The sequence below is a fragment of the Erinaceus europaeus genome, chromosome 6, assembly GCF_950295315.1.
Source record: "Erinaceus europaeus chromosome 6, mEriEur2.1, whole genome shotgun sequence".
In the NCBI taxonomy this organism is placed as follows: domain Eukaryota; kingdom Metazoa; phylum Chordata; class Mammalia; order Eulipotyphla; family Erinaceidae; genus Erinaceus; species Erinaceus europaeus.
The window spans coordinates 6,041,049-6,062,222 of record NC_080167.1 but is presented as its reverse complement, the minus strand read 5'-3'; the positions used below and the strand labels follow the sequence as shown (position 1 = coordinate 6,062,222).

Genomic DNA, 21,174 nt, shown 5'->3' with positions numbered 1-21,174 from the left:
AGCCAGGGTGTTGAGCGGTCGGTCTCTGCGTCAGTCTCCTTCAGGCTCCGCCCCCTGCGCTTGCAGACTGAGCACCTGGCTCGCGTCCAGGCTCTGGGTGTTCGGTCGGTGGCGAGGGGCGTGGCATGCAGCCGGTAGATGGGACCCTGGGGACACTTACTTTTCAGTTCAGTTACGTTCGTAAGGACATTCTCCCCCCACTGGATGATGCAGCTTCTGAGAACAAGACCCTGTACTCGAGACTGACACGGGAAAAGGACCCTAGTTTTTCAGGTTAGAACTTGTGTTTAATTTCTCTCTCTCTTCCTGCCCCCCTCTTTTCTTGTCTCTTTTCTTTTCTTTTCTTTTCTTTCTTCCTTCCTTCTTTCCTTCCTTCTTTCCTTCCTTTCTCTCTCTCTCTCTCTCTCTCTCTCTCTTCTTTTAAACCAGAGCACTGCTTAGCTCTGTTGAGGGGAATTGAACCTGGGACTTTAGAGCCTTAGACATGACAGTCTCTTTACATAATATTATATTAGCATTATATTTCCTACCCCTCGCCCTTTTTCTTCTCTTTTCTTCTTCTTTTTTTCTCTTCTTTTTTCTTCTCTTTTCTTCTTCGATCTGGTTTTTGGTGGTGCTTGGCATTTAACCTGGGAACTTGGAGCCTCAGACCTGGAAGTCTTTTTTGCATAACCATTGTGGTATCATCCTAGCCCAACAAATAAAATTTTAAAAAATAAGAGTGTTGGGGGGGGGGCTCGGGAGGTAGCGCAGCGGGTTAAGGATCGGCGTGATGATCCGGGTTCGAGCCCCCGGCTCCCCACCTGCAGGGGCGTCGCTTCCTGTCTTTCTCCCTCTCTGTCTTCCCCTTCTCTCTCCATTTCTCTCTGTCCTATCCAACAACGACGACATCAATAACTACAACAATAATAACTACAACAATAAAGCAACAAGGGCAAGAAAAGAGAATAAATAAATAAAACATTTAAAAAAGATACAGTGGATAATGTATTGGGCTCTAAGCATGGCATCCAAGTTTAATCCCTGCATCTCATATACTAGGGTGATGTTCTAGATCTCTCTTTCTCATTAATAAATATAATCTTTTAAGAAGAGAGTGATACAGGGGAAAGGAAAGACACCACAGCACTGAAACTTCCTCCAATGTGTTGGGCTTGAGCCAGAGTAGTGTGCATGACAGAGCAGATATACTGTTTTACTGGCTGGAATATCATTCTTTAAAAAATCTTATTTAGGCTGTAACATACTTAAATTGCATAGTAAGGGTACAATCATATATATATATATATATATATATATATATATATATATATATATATATATATATATATCACTAGGGCTCTGTGCCCGCACAATGAATCCACAGCTCCCAGTGGCCATTTTTTATCTCCCCCCTCCCTTTTCATTGACAGGACAGAGAAATTGAGAGAGGAGGAGAGAGAGAGGGAGAGAATGATATAGATACCGGCAGACCTGCTTCATCACAGACCCTTTGCCAGTGGGGAGCAGGGCCTTGAACCCCGGTCCTTGTGCATGGTGATGGGTGCACTTGGCTGGTTGCTCCACCTCCCGGCCCCCCAAGTCAGTTCATTTTCAGATACATGTAGGCTTATAGAGCCACTACCCAGATGAAGCATTTTCAAACTCAAGTTCTGTATCCTGTCCCAGTAAAACAAAAACCCCAAAACTTCACAGAAGTAGCCTTCTATCATAATATTTGTGTGTGGAGGGTGGTGGATGGTGGTGCATATCAGGTTAAGTGTACATAGTAGGAAGCTCAAGGCTCCCAGTTCGAGCCCCTGGCTCCCCATCTGCAGGGGGAGGGGGGGTTGTTTCACAAGTGGTGAAGCAGATCTACAGCTATCTCTCCCTCTCTGTCTCTCCCTCCCCTCTCAATTTGTCTCTTTGTCCTTTCTGATAAAAAAAATAATAACATTTGTGTGTGTGTGTTTTAAAATTTATTTTAATGAGAAATACAGAAGGAAAGAGAGAGAGACCAGAGCACTGCTCAGCTCTAGCTTATGGTGGTACTGGGGGTTGAACCTAGGGCCTCAGAGCCTCAGGTAGGAAAGACTTTTGCAGAACCATTATGTCATTTCCCCAGCCCTCCTCTGTCATAATAGACCAGCTTGGGCTAGCAAGATAGCTCACTTGAGTAGCGTGCTTACTTTGTCACAAGCAGGACCCAAGTTTAAGCCGGACCCTCACAGCTTTGAAGGAAGCTTTGGTGCTGTGCTGAATTTCAGTTTATCTGTTGCTATCTGGGAAAAAAAATTTTTTTAAATATATTAGCTTTGCTTTTTTTTTTTTAAGAAGTTTATATGGATTTCTGATTATACAGAACATAATGTGTAATAGTAATATGTAATGTAACAATGTAATAGTCTCGCTTGACTGTCTGTTCCTGTTGACCCCTCTGCAGGGTTATTTTTTGCTACACAGCACTGCATGTCTGGGTGCATCACTGTAGACTCGTCACTGTTCCCATGATGGACGTTATCTAAGTGGGTTCTCCATTTTCTTGTTAGACCGTCCACTTTGATGCAGTCTTGATGCCCAGCTCTGACGACCTGTACAGCTCTGCTCGGCCCATCCGGCTCTGTGCTGTCCACGCAGGCATGCGGATTTCACAGTCCCGGACGGAGTCTTTCATTTCCCCATCTCCCACTCGTTTACCAACTTGAAGGGGGAAATGCTAAGCAAGGGAGGGAAGGTGGCAGAGAGCCTTGCCTGTCCCGCTCTGCCCAAGGCTCCCGCCAGCTGGATTAAAGTGTCCCGTCTCTGACCAGCAGGGGGCGCCAAGAGCCTGTCGTGCATGGCGAGAGCCAGCCGCGGCCTCCAAGGACCTCGCTCCCGCGCGGCCCCTAAAATGATGGCATCGGACTCAGTCCCAGCGCCCCGGTCATTTCATAGATGTGGGTGGAAGAGCTGGAGCAGAATTTGAATTCAAAGCCGTGTGACTGTGGGGCCCCTGGCCTGTGCACAGTGTCTGTTCCATTGGTGCAGGACGAAGGACTGGCAGGTGAGTTCGAATCCTGTATCACAGGATAATAATCCACCCTCTCCTGGTGGGTTAGAGATTTTTTTTTTTTTCCCTTTCTTTCTTTCTTTCTTTCTTTCTCTTTTTTTTCTTTCCTTCCTTCCTTCCTTCCTCTCTTTCTTTCTTTCCAGAGCTCTACTCTGGCGTATGGTGGTACGGGGGATTGAACCTGGGACTTCGAAGCCTCAGGCATGTGAGAGTCTCTGCATAACTATTATGCTCTCTACCTCCACTTTTTTTTTTAAGATATTAATTATTTATTCATGAAAAATGATAGAAAGAACCAGGCATCACTCTGGTACGTGTGTTGCTGGGGATTGAACTGGGGACCTCATGCTTGAGAGTCCAGTACCCTGTCCACTGTGCCACCTCCTGGACCACTTTTTTTTTAATTAAAAATATTTTCCCCACCTGCGGGGGGGGGGGGTCGCTTCACAAGCGGTGAAGCAGGTCTGCAGATGTCTATCTTTCTCTTCCCCTTTCTGTCCTCCCCTCCTCTCGCCATTACTTTCTCTCCTATCCAACAATGACGACATCAGTAACAACAACAATAATAACTACAACAATAAAACAACAAGGGCAACAAACAAAAGGGAATAAATATTAAATTAAAAAAAATATTTGTATTTACTTATTATTGGATATATAAAGAAATTGAGAGGGGAGGGGAGAGAGGAAGAGTGTAGCCCTGCTTTACTACTTGTGAAGCTTTCCCCTGGCAGGTGGGAAAGATTTCTAAATTAAAAAAAATGTTTTACTTATGCTTCCCGGGGAGGTTGTACAATGGCTAGAGCACTGGACTTACAAGCACAAGGTCCTGAGTTCGACCCTCGGCTTCGCACATGCCTTGATGGTGTTCAAGTTCTCTCTTTTGTTGATAAATCAGATTTATTGTATTGTGTGTGAAAGAAAGAAGAGACCAGAGCACTGCTCACCTCGGGTGCCAGGGACCAAGCCAGTGCTCTCTGGCTTCAGACATGCAATTCTGGTGCACAAATCACCGCGCTGTCTCCCCAGGCCGGGGTCAAGATTTAAACGTGGGCCTAAAGCTGAATGCACAGCGAGTGTGGTTTGGAGAGAGGGATGTGGCCCCTGCTTGCTGGGCAGATCCCGCACACACCCCCCACCCCCAGCAGAGGGCGCTCGCCACGGCCCGCCGCCAGGGTGCAGTCCCCGCGACGGCCGGGAGGGGGCGCAGGCCGCGCCTCGCACCCCGGAGGCTCAGGCGCCGTCAGGGGCTAATTACACTTCTCCTAATGAGGCCGGCGGCTGTTTGCAAGCACCCGGGAGGTGGCGGGGGAGAGGGCGGTGCCGGGGCAGGGCGGGCTGTGCACCCTCACTCTGCAGGGAAGCACAGGCCTCCCTGGATCCACAGGGGTGCTTGCTGCAGCGGTGAGGGACCACCCCCCAACAGATGGTGGGAGGGTGGGAAACTTCCTCTGAGCACTCCCCCCATGCTTACCCTCGGAGGGTTCCCATCCTTCCTTTGTCCTTTTGGATCAAACCCCAAAATTATTATTAGCTTTGGCAAGACTTGCAAAACTTACTTAGCTAAGCATAATGGTTCTGCAAAAAGACTTTTCATGCTTGAGGCTCCAAGGTGCCAGGTTCAATCCCCTGCACTCCACCTGCAGAGCTGAGGGGGAAAAAAAAACAGACACTCAAACAAGCTCTTGCTTGGGAACAAATCTCCCAATCCTTTTCACAACTGGGAAGCCTGGAGTGGTCTCAGGTTGGCTGGTGTCTGTCCCCTCCAGGCCTCCCGGGCTTAGAATCCACTCATGGCCTTTATTTTTTTCCACCTTCCAGGATGCCTTTTGTTAGACCCTCACGGTGTACAGTGATACATATATACATCACGGTGTACAGTGATACATATATATATTAGACACATATATTGTAGCAGACTGCATTCTTCTGAGTCGAAGAGAAACAATTGACTTAACCCAAGGTCACACGGTAATTTGAGCCAACAAAAGATTGGTTTTTACTTCAAAACTTGTACTTTTGGGCTGGGGACATAGCACAATGTTTATGCAAAGACTCTTTCATGCCTGAGGCACCAAGGGCCCCAGGTTCAGTCCACTGCACCATCATAAACCAGAGCTGAATAGTGCTCTGGGAAAAATAAATAAATAGGGGGCCTGGCTGTAGCACAGCATGTTAAGCGCACATATTGCTCAGCGCAAGGATCTAGGTTCGAGCACCCGGCTCCCCCTGGCTCTCCACCTGTGGGGGTGGGGGGTCACTTCACCAGCGGTGAAGCAGGTCTGCAGGGGTCTTTCTCTCCCCCTCTCTATCTTACCCTCCTCTCTAGATTTCTCTCTGTCCTATCCAACAACACTAACAGCAACCACAATGGAAAAAAGATGGCTGCCAGGAGCAGTGGATTTGTAGTGCAGGCATCAAGCTCCAGCAATAACCCTGGAGGCAAAAATAAATAAAATGCTTAAAAAAAAACAAAACTCCCCACCTGCAGGGGGGTCGCTTCACAAGCGGTGAAGCAGGTCTGCAGGTGTCTATATTTCTCTCCCCCTCTGTCTCCCTCTTCTCTCTCCATTTCTCTCTGTACTGTCCAACAACGATGATAAACAACAAGGGCAACAAAAGGGAAAAAATAGCCTCCAGGAGCAGTGGATTTGTAGTGCAGGCACTGAGCCCAGCAATAACCTTGGAGGCAAAAAATAAATAAATAAAAATTAAAAAATAGGGGGTCGGGCGGTGGTGCAGTGGGTTAAGCACATGTGGCGCAAAGCGCAGGGACCGGCGTAAGGATCCCGGTTCGAGCCCCCGGCTCCCCACCTGCAGGGGAGTCGCTTCACAGGCAGTGAAGCAGGTCTGCAGGTGTCTGTCTTTCTCTCCCCTTCTCTGTCTTCCCCTCCTCTCTCCATTTCTCTCTGTCCTGTCCAACAACGAATTGCGTCAACAAGGGCAATAATAATAACCACAACGAAGCTACAACAAGGGCAACAAATGGGGGGAAAAAAATGGCCTCCAGGAGCGGTGGATTCATGGTGCAGGCACCAAGCCCAGCAATAACCCTGGAGGAGGAAAAAATAAATAAATAAATAAATAAATAAATAAATAAATAAATAAAATAAAATAAACTTGGCGGGCATAAGGATCCCGGTTCGAACCCCGGCTCCCCACCTGCAGGGGAGTCGCTTCACAGGCGGTGAAGCAGGTCTGCAGGTGTCTGTCTTTCTCTCCCCCTCTCTGTCTTCCCTCCCTCTCTCTATTTCTCTCTGTCCTATCCAACAACGACAACAACAATAATAACTACAACAATAAAACAACAAGGGCAACAAAAAGGGAATAAATAAATAAAAATTAAAAAAATAATAATAATAAACTTGAACTCTTTTTTAAAAAATGTATTTATTTATTCATTCCCTTCTGTTACCCTTGTAGTTATTGTTGTTGTTATTGATGTCGTTGTTGTTGGATAGGACAGAGAGAAATGGAGAGAGGAGGGGAAGATAGAGAGGGGGAGAGAAAGACGGACACCTGCAGACCTGCTTCACCACTTGTGAAGCCACTCCCCTGCAGGTGGGGAGCCGAACCGGATCTTTACACAGGTCCTTGCACTTTGTGCCACCTGCACTTAACCCACTGTACTACCGCCCGACTCCCAAAACTAAAACTCTTAACCCTTTTCTCTCTCCTCTCTTTCCTGGGATGTTTGGACCTAAATAGAGAACCCAATTGGGGTGTCAGCCTGAGATCCTGTGGGCAGTCAGGAGCCCTTGTCAGAGACTGAACACTCTGCGCTGCCCATGGGCATGAAGTGCAGCTACCTCACCAGTTTATCAGGCAGCCGCCGCTCATTAGGGGCTCCTGCTCCCCAGATCCAATCAGCCAATTCCCCTTAAGACCGTTATGGGCACTGTCTGGATTGAATTAAGCCTCCATCTGCCTGGTCAGGGGCCTCTGAGCTGTTGCCTCCTCCAGGAAGCTGGGGGAAACATAAATCCACCCGTGTCCCACCCCAACCCAGTGACCACACCCATCTCCTTCTCTCTCTCTCCCTCTCTCTTTGAATTTTTTATTTATAAAAAGGAAACACTGATAAAACCATAGGATAAGTGGGGTACAACTCCACACCGTTTCTACCACCAGATCTCTGTATCCCATCCCCTCCCCTGATAGCTTTCCTATTCTTTATCCCTCTGGGAGTATGGACCCAAGGTCATTGTGAGATGCAGAAGGTAGAAGGTCTGGCTTCTGTAATTGCTTCCCCACTGAACATGGGTGTTGACAGGTCGGTCCATACTCCCAGCCTGTCTCTCTCTTTCCCTAGTGAGGAAGGGCTCTGGGGAAGCAGAGCTCCAGGACACATTGGTGGGGTTGTCTGTCCAGGGAAGTCTGGTCGGCATCATGCTAGCATCTGGAACCTGGTGGTTGAAAAGAGTTAATGAGAGTCGGGCAGTAGTACAGCAGGTTAAGCGCACGTGGCGCAAAGCGCAAGGACCGGCAGAAGGATCCTGGTTCCCTCCCCCGGCTCCCCACCTGCAGGGGAGTCGCTTCACAGGCGGTGAAGCAGGTCTGCAGGTGTCTGTCTTTCCCCCTCTCTGTCTTCCTCTCCTCTCTCCATTTCTCTCTGTCCTAACAACGACATAAATAACAACAACAATAATAACTACAACAACAATTAAAAAAACAAGGACAACAAAAGGGAAAATAAATATCAAAAAAATTAATAAAAAAAAAAGAGAGTTAACATACAAAGCCAAACATGTTGTTGACCAATCATAGGCCTTCTTCTTCTTCTAGCGTTTGCCCTTCTTCCGTAGCCTGTCAACAGCGTCAGGTTGAAAGCTGTCAGGAGCTGCTTGTTGCTGGCTTTGAAAGTGACTGGGATCCATGTGGATTCAGTCAGTTTCCCCAATGAATGGGTCCTCACGGGATGCACCACGAGAAGGTCGGTCCAGATGAAGAGTTGAGGGGTCCTCCATTGTGTAGATAGCTAGTAGGCATATGTTAGGTATAGTCCAAAGGGCCTGTGGCTATACTAGTTTTTTTTTTTTTTCTTTTTTCCCCTGAACCTGAAATCTGATATGCAGGTGGATCCATGCTATTGTTTGGGAAGATGATGTCATGGCTGGAAAAGGACCAGAAAGCTGGCTCAGAGAAGAGAGTAGCTCCCTAATATGGGAAAGGGGTACCAATATTGTTGACTGTGACCCCCACTGATTTGATGTGACGCTCAGCTTAGGGCCACACCTGTCTTCTTTCTCACTTGTCCTGGGCCTCTTTCACTCTTCCCAGTCAGCTGTGACGATTCCCTTGTCCAAAAATTAATTGGAATTCCAAGGGCACTTACTATTAACCCAGCAATTTCTCTGCCTGAAATTGATCCCACAGTGTCTTGCTCGAGTGCCAACAGACAGGTGACAGGGTGTGTCTTGCAGCATTGTTTGTGACAGCAAAAGGTTCCCCTAATGTCTCCCAGGCAGACTCTGTTGTGTGCGTCTACTTACTAGGCAGTTTTATTTGTTGGAACTGTTCTAAACACTTGATGCAGATTGGCTCGTTTAATTCTCATAGCTCTCTGTTGGATTATCAGCAAAGTTATGACTTTTTCTATGCAAAAATGCCTCATGAAACTTTTTTTTTAATTTTTTTTTTTTTATTTAAGAAAGGATTAATTAACAAAACCATAGGGTAGGAGGGGTACAACTCCACACAATTCCCACCACCCAATCTCCATATCCCACCCCCTCCCCCGATAGCTTTCCCATTCTCTATCCCTCTGGGAGCATGGACCCAGGGTCATTGAGGGTTGCAGAAGGTAGAAGGTCTGGCTTCTGTAATTGCTTCCCCGCTGAACATGGGCGTTGACTGGTCGGTCCATACTCCCAGTCTGCCTCTCTCTTTCCCTAGTAGGATGGGTTTCTGGGGAAGCTGAGCTCCAGGACACATTGGTGGGGTCTTCAGTCCAGGGAAGCCTGGCCAGCATCCTGGTGGCATCTGGAACCTGGTGATTGAAAAGAGAGTTAACATACAAAGCCAAACAAATTGTTGAGCAATCATGGACCCAAAGCTTGGAAAAGTGGAGAGGAAGTATTAGGGAGGTACTCACTGCAAACTCTAGTATACTTCTGCTTTCTTACTTTGGTGCCATACTCCAAACTCAGTTCATGAAACTTTTTATTACCATTGGATAGGAGGGGGGTAGATAGCATGATGGTTATGCAAAGAGACTCTCATGCCTGAGGCTCCAAAGTTCCAAGTTCAATCCCATGAACCATCATAAACCAGAGCTGAGTAGTGCTCTGGTTAAAAAAAAAAAATAGTGCACTGCTTTGTACAATCCAGGTATTTTTTTTAAAAAGATTTTATTTATTTATGAGAAAGATAGGAGGAGAGAGAAAGAACCAGACATCACTCTGGCACATGTGCTGCCAGGGATCAAACTCAGGACCTCATGCTTGAGAGTCCAAAGCTTTATCACTGCACCACCTCCTGGACCACTACAACCCAGGTATTATTATTTGATAGAGACAGAGAATAATTGAGAGGGGAGGGAGAGATAGAGAGGGAAAGAGACAGAGAGACACCTGCTGCCCTGCTTCACCTCTGGTGAAGATTTTCCCCTGCAGGTGGGGACCAGGGGCTTGAACTCGGGTCCTCGTGCACTGTAACGTGTGCGCTTAACCAGCTGCGCCAGCACCTGGCTCTGCATTGTGACCTTCCTGACAACCCGATATAAAGTAAGTCCTTAGCTGTATTAACCCCACTTTGTAGATGGGGAGGTTTGAGAGAGAAGGAACTACCATGCAGAGCAGGGACTTGGACCACACTGTTCTGTTAGCCCCTCTCTGTCTCTGTGTGCATGTGAGCGGGAAATTCCCAAATAACTAACTGCCTTTCAAAGGGGAGAACAGCGCTTAGCCTGGACCCCAGAGCCAGCATGCTTGGGTTCAAGTTCTGACTCAGTCGATCACCTGCTATGTGACCTTGAACAAGACCCTTACCCTCTCTGAGCTTGTGTCGCCTCTCCCTCAAATACTAAATGACTTACCTCTATGTCCGGTGCTTAGAACAGGGCCTATCGTGACCCATGAGTGGATAAGACATTCGACTTCCAGACATGATGCTCCAAACTGATTCCCTGGTATCACATGTGCCAGTGACGCTCTGGTTGTCTTTCCCTCCTTAATAAATACATAAATCTGGGGGTCGGACGCTAGTGCAGCGGGTTAAGCACACGTGGCACAAAGCACGAGCGTAAGGATCCCGGTTCAAGCCCCTGGCTCCCCACCTGCAGGGGAGTCGTTTCACAGGCGGTGAAGCAGGTATCTCTCTTTCTCTCCCCCTCTGTCTTCCCTGCCTCTCTCCATTTCTCTCTCTCCGATCCAACAACGAAGGACATCAACAACAACAGTAATAACCACAAGGCTACAACAACAAGGGCAACAAAAAGGGGAAAAATTGGCCTCCAGGAGCAGTGGATTCATGGTGCAGGCACTGAGCCCCAGCAGTAACCCTGGAGGCAAAAAAAAAAAACAAAAACAAAAAACATAAATCTGGGGGGGGGGGTGAGACCTCTATCTCATTCCAAGCACTCAGGAAAACTTAGGTGTTTTTATATTATTTCTTGAATATTGTCTTTGGTTTTAGCCTCTGAGCAGCTCCCTCTCTCCCAGCTGGTGGTTCCAGCTGCGCAGCTCCACAACTCCAGCCTCCAGCTGAAGGCCTTTGGAGTCAGTCCTCCATGAGCTCTTTCAGTGGTACCTCTGATCAGGGCCAGGAAAGGGGCAGAGCCAGGCTGGTGTAGTGGCCCGGATCCAGGGGGAGGCTGGGATGGGGCGCTTCCTGGTTCGGGATGTTCCCAGCACCTTCCCACCGCTCAGGCTTGGAGGGAGAAAGGCCTCAAAATAGCTTCTGCTTCCCCAGCACGGCGCTAGGCCAGGACAGGAATAGACATCTGGGGGTGGCCGGCTCAGCTTCCCTCAGGGGCCCGGGGTGGGGGGAGGAATAGGTGGGTGCCAGATTTCCCCCAGTTGGGGGGCTGGGAATGGGAGTCGTGCAGCAGCTGTCAGTACGTGGGGACTTGCCTGTGTGGGGCGGGCTGGCCAGTGGTCCTCTGCAGATACCGACCAATGTCTGCATCCTCAAGCCAAGGTGACCTCCACACCAGCTCCGGCAGCCCTCGCGTGCAAGGTGGGGAAGCTGAGGCCTAGAGTGAGCTCCCAAAGCTTGAGATCACTTAGTTGGTTGGGAACCAAGGTGATGGGAGAGGCAGGCCAGGGTAGAGGCGAGAATGTTAAAAGGACTTGAGGTAAGCAAGGGTTAACTTCTTAGTTTAAAAAAAAAATTCTGGGAGTCTGGGTGGTAGCTCAGTGGGTTAAGCGCAGGTGGCAGGATGCATTGGATCAACTTTCTCGTGGTGCATCCGGTGAGTACCCATTCACTGGGGAAGCTGATGATCCTTCCTAGCTGACTGAATCCACATGGATCCCAGTCACTTTCAAAGCCAGCAACAAGCAGCTCCTGACAGCTTTCAACCTGACCTGTTGACTGGCTACGGAAGAAGGGCAAACGCTAGAAGAAGAAGAAGCGCAGGTGGCGCAAAGCACAAGGACTGGCATAAGTAAGGATCCCAGTTCAAAACCCCGGCTCCCCACCTGCAGGGGAGTCAATTCACAGGCGGTGAAGCAGGTCTGCAGGTGTCTGTCTTTCTCTCCTCCATTTCTCTCTGTCCTATCCAACAACAACAACCTCAATAACAATAACTACAACAGTAACACAGCAAGGGCAACAAAAGGGAATAAATAAATAGTTTAAAAAGTGCAGTCGGGGGTCGGGCGTTGGCACAGTGGGTTAAGCGCATGTGGCGCAAAGCGCAAGGATGGGAGTAAGGATCCCGGTTCGAGCCCCCGGATCCCCACCTGCAGGGGAGTCGCTTCACGGGCGGTGAAGCAGGTCTGCAGGTGTCTGTCTTTCTCTGCCCCTCTCTGTCTTCTCCTCTCTCCATTTCTCTCTGTCCTATCCAACAACGAACAACATCAACAATGGCAATAATAATAACCACAACGAGGCTACAACAACAAGGGGAAAAAAATGGCCTCTAGGAGCGGTAGATCCTTTGTGCAGGCACCGAGCCCAAAAATAACCCTGGAGGAAAAAAAAAAAAAAAAGGGCTGGGGTGTGGTCCGGGAGATGGTGCAGCGGATAAAGCATTAGACTCTCAAGCATGAGGTCCTGAGTTCAATCCCCAGAAGTATAGATACCAGAGTGATGTCTGGTTCTTTCTGTCTCCTATCTTTCTCATTAATAAATAAGTAAAATCTTAAAAAAAAAAAAAAAAAAAGATGGGAGTCGGGTGGTAGTACTGCGGGTTAAGCGCATGTGTCACAAAGCCCAAGGACCGACCTAAGGATCCTGGTTCGAGCCCCCGGCTCCCCACCTGCAGGGGAGTCGCTTCACAGGCGCGAAGCAGGTCTGCAGGTGTCTATCTTTCTCTCCCCCTCTGTATTCCCCTCCTCTCTCCATTTCTCTCTGTCCTAACAACAATGACATCAACAACAACTACTACAAAAATAAAAAAGGGCAACAAAAGGGAAAATAAATAAATATTAAAAAATTAAAAATAAGAAAAAGACTAGGGGTGAGGAACATAGTATAATGATTATGCAGAGACTCTCAAGCCTGAGGCTCCAAGCCAGAGCTGCGAAGTCCCCTGGTAAAATAAAATAAAAAAGAGAACGAGATATTCAAGAATAGGTACCTGCCTTGAGGAGATACCTGACTCAGCCTGAGAAGTCAGGGAAAGCTTCCTGGAGGTGACGTGAAACCCAAAGTGGGGGGGAAGACAGTCAGGATGACCTAGTTTGATGAAGTTGTGACTGGTTATAGTGACGGCACACTTGATGAGCAGAGAGAATCAGTCGATGGACCGAGTCCCCAGGCAGCAGACGCAGCTGTAGGAAAGGTTAGAGTTTATTAGCATGGACATGGCAAGGGGCTGGGCAGTGACATGCTCAGTAAAGCACACATGTCATCATGCTAGAGGACACAGATTCAAACCCCCAGCACAAAGATGAGCTAGCTCTGGTTCTCTCATGCATAACTTTTAAAAAAATATTTATTTTATTTATTTATTCCCTTTTGTTGCCCTTATTGTTTTATTGTTGTTGTCGTTGTTGGATAGGACAGAGAGAAATGGAGAGAGGAGGGGAAGACAGAGAGGAGGAGAGAAAGATAGACACCTGCAGACCTGCTTCACCGCCTGTGAAGCGACTCCCCTGCAGGTGGGGAGCCGTGAAGCGACTCCCCTGCAGGTGGGGAGCCGGAGGCTCCAACCGGGATCCTTATGCAGGTCCTTGTGCTTTGCGCCACCTGCGCTTAACCTGCTGCGCTACAGCCTGACTCCCTGTGCATAACTTTTTAAGGAGCCACTAAACCGTTTTCTGGAGTGGTTGTACTACTTTTACTCTCATCTGCAATATCATAAAGGCTCCTTTTTTTTTTTTTTTGCCTCCAGGTTATTGTTGGGGCTTGGTGTCTGCACTACTGAATCCACTGCTCCTGGTGACCATCTTTTTTTCCATTGTTGTTGTTGGCTAGGACAGAGAGAAAAGGAGAGAGGAGGGGAAGACAGAGTGGGGGAGAGAAAGACAGACACCTGCAGACCTGCTTCATCGATTGTGAAGGGACTTCCCTGCAGGTGGGGAGCCGGGGGCTCGAACTGGGATCCTTACGCCGGTCCCTGCGCTTCGCCTCACGTGCACTTGACACTATGTGCACTTAACCTGCTGCATAACCGTCCAGCCCCTAAGGTTCCTATTTCTCTATATTCTTGCCAACACTATTTTTTCTTTTTGTATCTCTTAATGAAAAAAATAACTTTTTTGTTTTGTTTGCCTCCCACCCCCCAGAGCACTTATCAGCTCTGGTTTATGCTGGTGCTAGGGATTGAATATCAGAGTCTCAGGCATGAAAGTCATTAATACACCACCAAGCACAAGGACTGGCATAAGGATTCCAGTTTGAGCCCCTAGCTCCTCACCTGCAGGTCTGCAGGTGTCTGTCTTTCTCTCCTCTTCTCTGTCTTCCCCTCCTCTCTCCACTTCTCTCTGTCCTATCCAACAACAACAATAACTACAACAACAATAAAAAACAACAAGGGCAACAAAGGGGGAAATAAGTATATAGTTTTGAGGACACTGGCGCAGAGGGGTTAGATGACTTGGCCAGTGCCACACAGCTAGTAAGCAGCCGGGCCATCTGGTTGCCTTGCGGTGGTGGGTTGGGAGAGCAATGAGCAGGGAAATTCCTTCAGAAATGCTCAGTCTGTGGTCCGGGAGGTGGCACAGTGGATAAAGCACTAGGTTCTCAAACATGAGGTCCTGAGTTCGATCCCCGGCAGCACAAGTACCAGAGTGACGTCTGGTTCTTTCTCTTTCCTCTTATCTTTCTCATAAATAAAGTATTTAAAAATTAAAAAAAAAAAAAAAAAAAGAAATGCTCAGTCTGAAAGAAGTGACATTTGAGCCAAGACTCACGATAAGACAGCAGTCATGGGAGGCCGGGGTCCGTGCGTGCGGAGGCAGGTGGGACCCAGTCTCCCTTTCTTACATGTGGTCAAGCAGTCTGCTCCGGATGGGAGGCCAGCAGCCATTGCAGAAGGGGAGGAGTGGCTGTAAGGTCTGGGGATGGGCCAGATGTGAGGGCTTGGGGAGAGCGGGCCAGGTGGAGGCGGCAGGCAGGAGGGTGATGTCTACATTTCTGAATTCACAGCTCCGGAACAAGATGAGGCGGAGTAAGAAGCCAGTGCTGGACATTTGAGCTGCTTTAGTGTCCAGGTACCAAGAGCACTGGCAGTCAAATACAACGGTTAATGAAATGTGGGTGGGCATCTAAGTTCTCTTTCTAGGCGCCAGGTGGCTCAAGCTCCTGGGCCCACCTACTGGGAGGAAGCTTCCAAGGGAAGTAGTGCTGCAGGTGACTCCTACTCTCTCCCTACTTCCCCTCCCCTCCCCTCCCCTCTCAAATTCTCTGTCTCTGTCCAATAAATAATAAAAAAAATTATTAAAGGGGTTGGGCTGGGCATGCACAAGGATCTGGGTTCAAGTCCCCTGTCCCCACCTGCAGGAAGCTTAGTAAGTTTTAAAACAGTACTGCAGATGTCTCTCTTTATCCCTCCCTGTTTCCCTCTTCCCCTCAGTATCTGTCTTTATCTAAAATAAATAAATAAATAAAAAGAAATTAAAGATTCTCATTCATTCAACAAACAGTTATGGGGCCAGAGTCATAGCTCACCAGGTAGAGCGCATTGTCATGCATGTGACCCAAGATCCGACTTCAGCACCACATGGGAGGTGTGATGGCGTCAGAGAAAGCTTCAGTCCTGTGACAGTGTCCCCCACCCACCACTTCTTTGTCAGAATGAGAAAAGTGGCCTGGAGTGGTGGATTGTGAACACACGAGGCATCAGTTCCACAAAACCAAAACAAAACCAAAACAGACAAGCAATCCCTTCCAAAGACTTTACAGAGTACTGAGTACTTACGCTCCTTACGTGGTGCTCGCCGTGGGCCAGACTCTCAGTGCTCTTAACACTGATGGATCATGCGTCGCCTCAGCATCTGTGAGTGCTGTAGAGCCAGGGGAAGCTGTGACGTCTCTCTCTCCCTGTGTCGCTCACTGTCTCTCCACGTGAATAAAAATCTTGGCCATGGGGGTCTGGCGGTAGCTCAGTGGGTTAAGCGCACGTGGCGCAAAGCACAAGGACCAGTGTAAGGATCCCGGTTTGAGTCCCCGGCTCCCCACCTGCAGGGGAGTCGCTTCACAGGCGGTGAAGCAGGTCTGCAGGTGTCTGTCTTTCTCTCCCTCTCTGTCTTCCCCTCCTCTCTCCGTTTCTCTCTGTCCTATCTAACAATGATGACATCAATAACAACAATAATAAAACAAGGGCAACAAAAGGGAATAAATAAAAAATATATAAAAATATTAAAAAAAAAAAAAAACTTGGCCCTAGAGTGGTGAAACTGCGTATGCGCAAGGCCTGGCATTGAGCTGTTATGTATGTATATATTTGAGCTGTTCTGTATGTCCGCTCAGTTAACAGGCCCAGAGTGTGCAGGGCACTGCACGTTGACTACTCTGCCTCCCAGCTGAAAGTGGAGAAAGTTCTCAGCCCCTAGAAAGCTTGCTTTTAGGTGTGTTATATTTACCTCCCATTAGACAGATGTTGTTGATCCCATTTTTCAACCCAGGAAACAGAATTTAGAGGAATAAAGCCACTTACTTGCCCAAGACCACCCTCACCCCCTCCCCTACACACACACCCCACAAAATGGGTGGCAATTGAGTTTTACCCAGCTTAGGTTCACACAACTAGCAGCTTGGAGCTCTTTTTTTAATTTATTTTATTTATTTATTTTTAAGTTATTTATTTATTCCCTTTTGTTGCCCTTGTTGTTTTATTGTTGTAGTTATTATTGATGTCGTTGTTGTTGGATAGGACAGAGAGAAATGGAGAGAGGAGGGGATGACAGAGAGGGGGAGAGAAAGACAGACACCTGCAGACCTGCTTCACCACCTGTGAAGGGACCTGCCTGCAGGTGGGGAGCCGGGGGCTCGAACCGGGATCCTGACGCCGGTCCTTGAGCTTAACCCGCTGCGCTACCGCCCGACTCCCAGCTTGGAGCTCTTGTTAACCCATTGCAATTTCTCCAGAGTCAGAGATTCTTGTCTCAAGGCTCCGAGAGCTGCCTGAGGAACACCCACTTCTCCTGGGGCTGGCGCTGCCCTTGTTTGTGGTCCTTGGGGAGCCCTGGGCCAGAGGGGGATGTGAATTTAGAGTGAGGAGTGAGGCGGGCACTTCTGTGTCTTCCTGGGTGGAGAGGCGGCTGGTGTGGTAGGAACAGCAGGCTGCGGGCCCAGCTGGGACCACTGCCAGCAACAGGCCCTGAGGGAGCCCTCAGCCCTGGCTGGACCTAATCAGGCTGAAGGGAGGGAGGCAGGCCGTGCCTGTCAGATCCTTTTAGACCATTCCCCTCAACCTTCCGGGGACCAGCTGGGAGGGTCCTGGGACAGTCCCCAGTGCCTCCTCCCTCCCCAGGTCTGCCCTGGACCCCTCCCTCCTGTTTCCTACTGCCCTGCTCCTACTAAAACTGACCCTTCTAGCTCTTCCAGGCCATTAAGTTGCTGCCAGCCTTGGGCCTTTTTTAATTTTTAATTTTACTTTTGATTTATTTTCTTGCCATCGGGGTTATCACTGGGGCTTGATCCCAGCACTACAAATCCATCGCACCCGGTGGCCATATTTTTTCTTTCCAATTTTTATTAGATAGGACAGAGAAATTGAGAGAGGACAGGGAGATGGGGAGAGGGAGACAAAGATAGACACCTGCAGACCTGCTTCACCGCTCACGAAGCAGACTGCCTGCAGGTGGGAGCAGGGTCTCAAACTCGGGTCCTTGCATTTGGTATCTGTGCACTCAACTGGGTGTGCCACCACCTAGGCCCCTGCGGCCTCAGGGCCTTTGCACACGAGATTCCTTCCTTCTGCCCAAGCTGGCTCTTGTCATGTGTCTTGGCTGGAGTGTCACCTCTTTTGAAAGCTCCTCTATAAACCACCTCTATAAACAGTTGACTACTTAGTTCTCTCCCCTAACCACCCACCCACCCACCTGGGGGTGGTGGGTGGCACGAGGGGGGCACGAGGTGAGTTCCGTAGCCATTCTCTGCCAGTTTCCTTGGCTATAAACTGGTGTTGGTGATCATAGCACCTGCCTCATAGACTTGTGGTGAGGATAGTGGCTGTCTTACCACTGTAGTGCAGGCCTTGCCAGCATGAGGCTCCAGGTTCCATCCCAGGCACTGCATGTGCTAGAAGGGTATTCTGGCTCCTTCTCTCTCGTTAAAAAATAGATTTTTGGGGGGCCGGGCGGTAGCGCAGCGGGTTAAGCACACATGGCGCAAAGCCCAAGGACCGGTGTAAGCATCCTGGTTCGAGCACCCGGCTCCCCACCTGCAGGCGGGGTCGCTTCACAAGCAGTGAAGCAGTGAAGCAGGTCTGCAGGTGTCTGTCTTTCTCTTTCCCTCTCTGTCATCCCCTCCTCTCTCCATTTCTCTCTGTCATATCCAACAACGATGACATCAATAACAACAACAATAATATGCACAACAATGATAAAACAACAAGGGCAACAAAAGGGAAAAAAATGGCCTCCAGGAGCAGTGGATTCATGGTGCAGGCACCGAGCCCCAGCAATGACCCTGGAGACAAAAAAAAAAAAAAAAAAAAAAAAAAAAATATATATATATATATATATATATATATTTTTTTTTTTAGTTAACCAGGAGGTTAACAAGTCTTGGCCTTTCAAACATGAGGTCTTGAATTTGATTCCTAGCATCGCATGTGCCAGAGTGATACCCAGGTTGTCTCTCTTACATAAATAAATTAAAAAATAAAATGGATTTTTTTCCCATTGCCACCAGGGTTATTGCTGGAGCCTGGTGCCTGCACGACAAATCCACGGATCCCTGTGGCCATTTTCTTGCTCTTTTTTTTTTTTTCATTTTCATAGAGACAGAGAAACTGAGAGGGGAGAGGAAGATAGAGAATGAGAGAGACACCTGCAGCTTTGCTTCACTATTTGTGCAGCTTCTCCCGTGCAGGTGGGGAGCAAGCAGGTTGGACCTGGGCCTTTGCACTTGGCAGTGTGTGCGTCTGTCAGGTGAGGTGCACGACTACCCAGTCCGATCGATATATATATATATATATATATATATATATATTTTTTTTTTTTTTTTTTTTTTTTTTTTTTGCTGGGGCCTGGTGCCTGCACCATGAATCCACTGCTCCTAGAGGTCATCTTTTCCCCATTTTTGTAGCCCTTGTTGTTGTATTTATTGTTATTGTTGTTATCGCTGTTGTTGTTGGATAGGACAGAGAGAAATGGAGAGAGGAGGGGAAGACAGAGAGGGGGAGAGAAAGACAGACACCTGCAGACCTGCTTCACTGCCTGTGAAGCGACTCCCCTGCGCTTAACCTGCCTGACTCCTGACATTAAAACTTTTTAAGCTTTTTTTTCTTTTCCTCTGTTTTTATTGTTTTTTGTTATTACTCTCGTGTTTAAGGACTCAGCGCCTTACCTCCTAGACTAATATGTATATCTCACAGTTATAAACATGGTTTGAATGACAGGGTGGATGAAGAAACCTGCTGGAGGAGCCTGCTTGTAGCATCCTCAGGCACGTGGTCTCTCCATTTTGCTGTTCTCTCTGCCTGGATTCCCTCCCAGAGGAAGGGACAGGACAGAATGCCTTGCGGCTGGGGGCCCGGGCTCTCTTCCACCTCTTCTGTCTACTTCCCGGAGAGCAAGAGTCTAGATGCTCACCTCCTTACCCTGCAATGGGGCACCTGAGACCCAGAGTGGGACAAGAACTCGTCAAGATGCCAGTCAGCAACATCCTCTGACCTGTTTCCGTGGTAATGTCTACACTGGGTCTGGTTCTATGAGGACCCTGGAGAGAGGTGGGGGCACTCCTGCCCTCCACGCTAAGCAGGGACCAAGACATTAGATCTGTTGAATGGTGCGGGGAGGCGGCAGGCAGATGGGCTGGGTCTGTCTGAGTCTCATTTTATCTTTCTGTAAGATGAGAACATAGAAACCCTCTCCTGGGGGGTGCTGGGTGGCTTCCCACTAAGGCTTCTCATATACTGAGCACTTATTCATTAAAAAAAATTCAGTTTGGTGGTCCGGGAGGTGGCGCAGTGGATAAAGCACCAGACTCTCAAGCACGAGGTCCTGATTTCAATCCCCGGCAGCACATGTACCAGGGTGATGCCTGGTTCTTTCTCTCTCCTCCTATGTTTCTCATTAATAAATAAATAAAATCTTTAAAAATTTTTAATTTGGGGGGTTGGGTGGTAGCGCAGTGGGTTAAGTGCATATGGCACAAAGCCCAGGGACTGGCGGTGTCAAGATCCTAGTTCAAGCTCCCAGCTCCCCACCTGCAGCAGGGTTGTTACAAGCGGTGAAACAGGTCTGCAGGTGTCTGTCTTTCTCTCCCCCTCTCTGTCTCCCCTCCTCTCTCCATTTCTCTCTGTCCCATCCAACAACGACATCAGTAACAACAATAATAATAACCACCACAACAATAAAGCAATAAGGGCAACAAAAGGGGAAAAAAAATGGTCTCCAGGAGCAGTGGATTCATAATGCAGGCACCGAGCCCCAGCAATAACCCTGGAGGCAAAAAAATATACATATTAATAAAAAATTAATTTATTGGGGCCAGGTGGGGTCTCACTCGGTTAAGCACATGTATTAGCAAGTGCAAGAAGGCAGGTTCGAGGCTCCACTCTATCTGCAGGGGGTCTGCTTCATGAGTAGTGAAGCAGGTCTGCAGATGTCTTTCTCCCTTTTCTCTAGCTTCCTGCCCTCTCTAAATCTCTCTCTCTCTCTCCTAATAAAAAATAAATAAATAAAATCAGGGGGAAAAAGGAGGGGTCCAGGTAGTCATGCACCTGGTGTGTAAGGACCCAGGTTCAAGCCCCTGGTCCCCACCTGCAGGGGGAAAGCTTCATGAGTTGAGGAGCCAGGGCTGCAGGTGTCTCTCTGCCCTCTCTACCCCCCATCCCCTCTCAATTAGTCTCTATTCAATAACAAAAATTAAAAAGATTAAAAAAATAATAATACATTCTTTAAAAAAAAAGAAAAGAAAACTGGCTGCCTAGAGCAGTGGCTATGTAGTGCTGGCACCAAGCCCCAGCGATAAGCTGGTGGCATTAAAATTTTTTTTAATATTTATTTATTCCCTTTTGTTGCCCTTGTTTTTACTGTAGTTATTATTGTTGTTATTGATGTCATCGTTGTTGGATAGGACAGAGAGAAATGGAGAGAGGAGGGAGAAGACAGAGAGAGGGAGAGAAAGAGAGACACCTGCAGACCTGCTTCACCACCTGTGAAGCGACTCCCTTGCAGGTGGGGAGCTGGGGGCTTGAACCGGGATCCTTATGCCGGTCCTTGCGCTTTGCTCCACATGCGCTTAACCTGCTGCACTACCGCCTGACTCCGGATATTAAAAAAATTTTTAAGCTTTTTTTTTTCCTTTCCTCTTTATTGTTGTAGTTATTATTGTTATTGTTGTCATTGTTGGATAGGATAGAG

General features: G+C 48.2%; 1 long non-coding RNA gene across 1 annotated transcript; it reads left to right on the top strand.

Annotated features, from left to right (window-relative positions):
- Positions 1 to 161: 161 nt before the first annotated feature.
- Positions 162 to 15,225, top strand: LOC132539071 (uncharacterized). The gene is made up of 3 exons (XR_009550370.1): positions 162 to 273; positions 2,423 to 3,022; positions 14,786 to 15,225. It is a non-coding gene; the product is annotated as an uncharacterized LOC132539071 (long non-coding RNA).
- Positions 15,226 to 21,174: the final 5,949 nt, after the last annotated feature.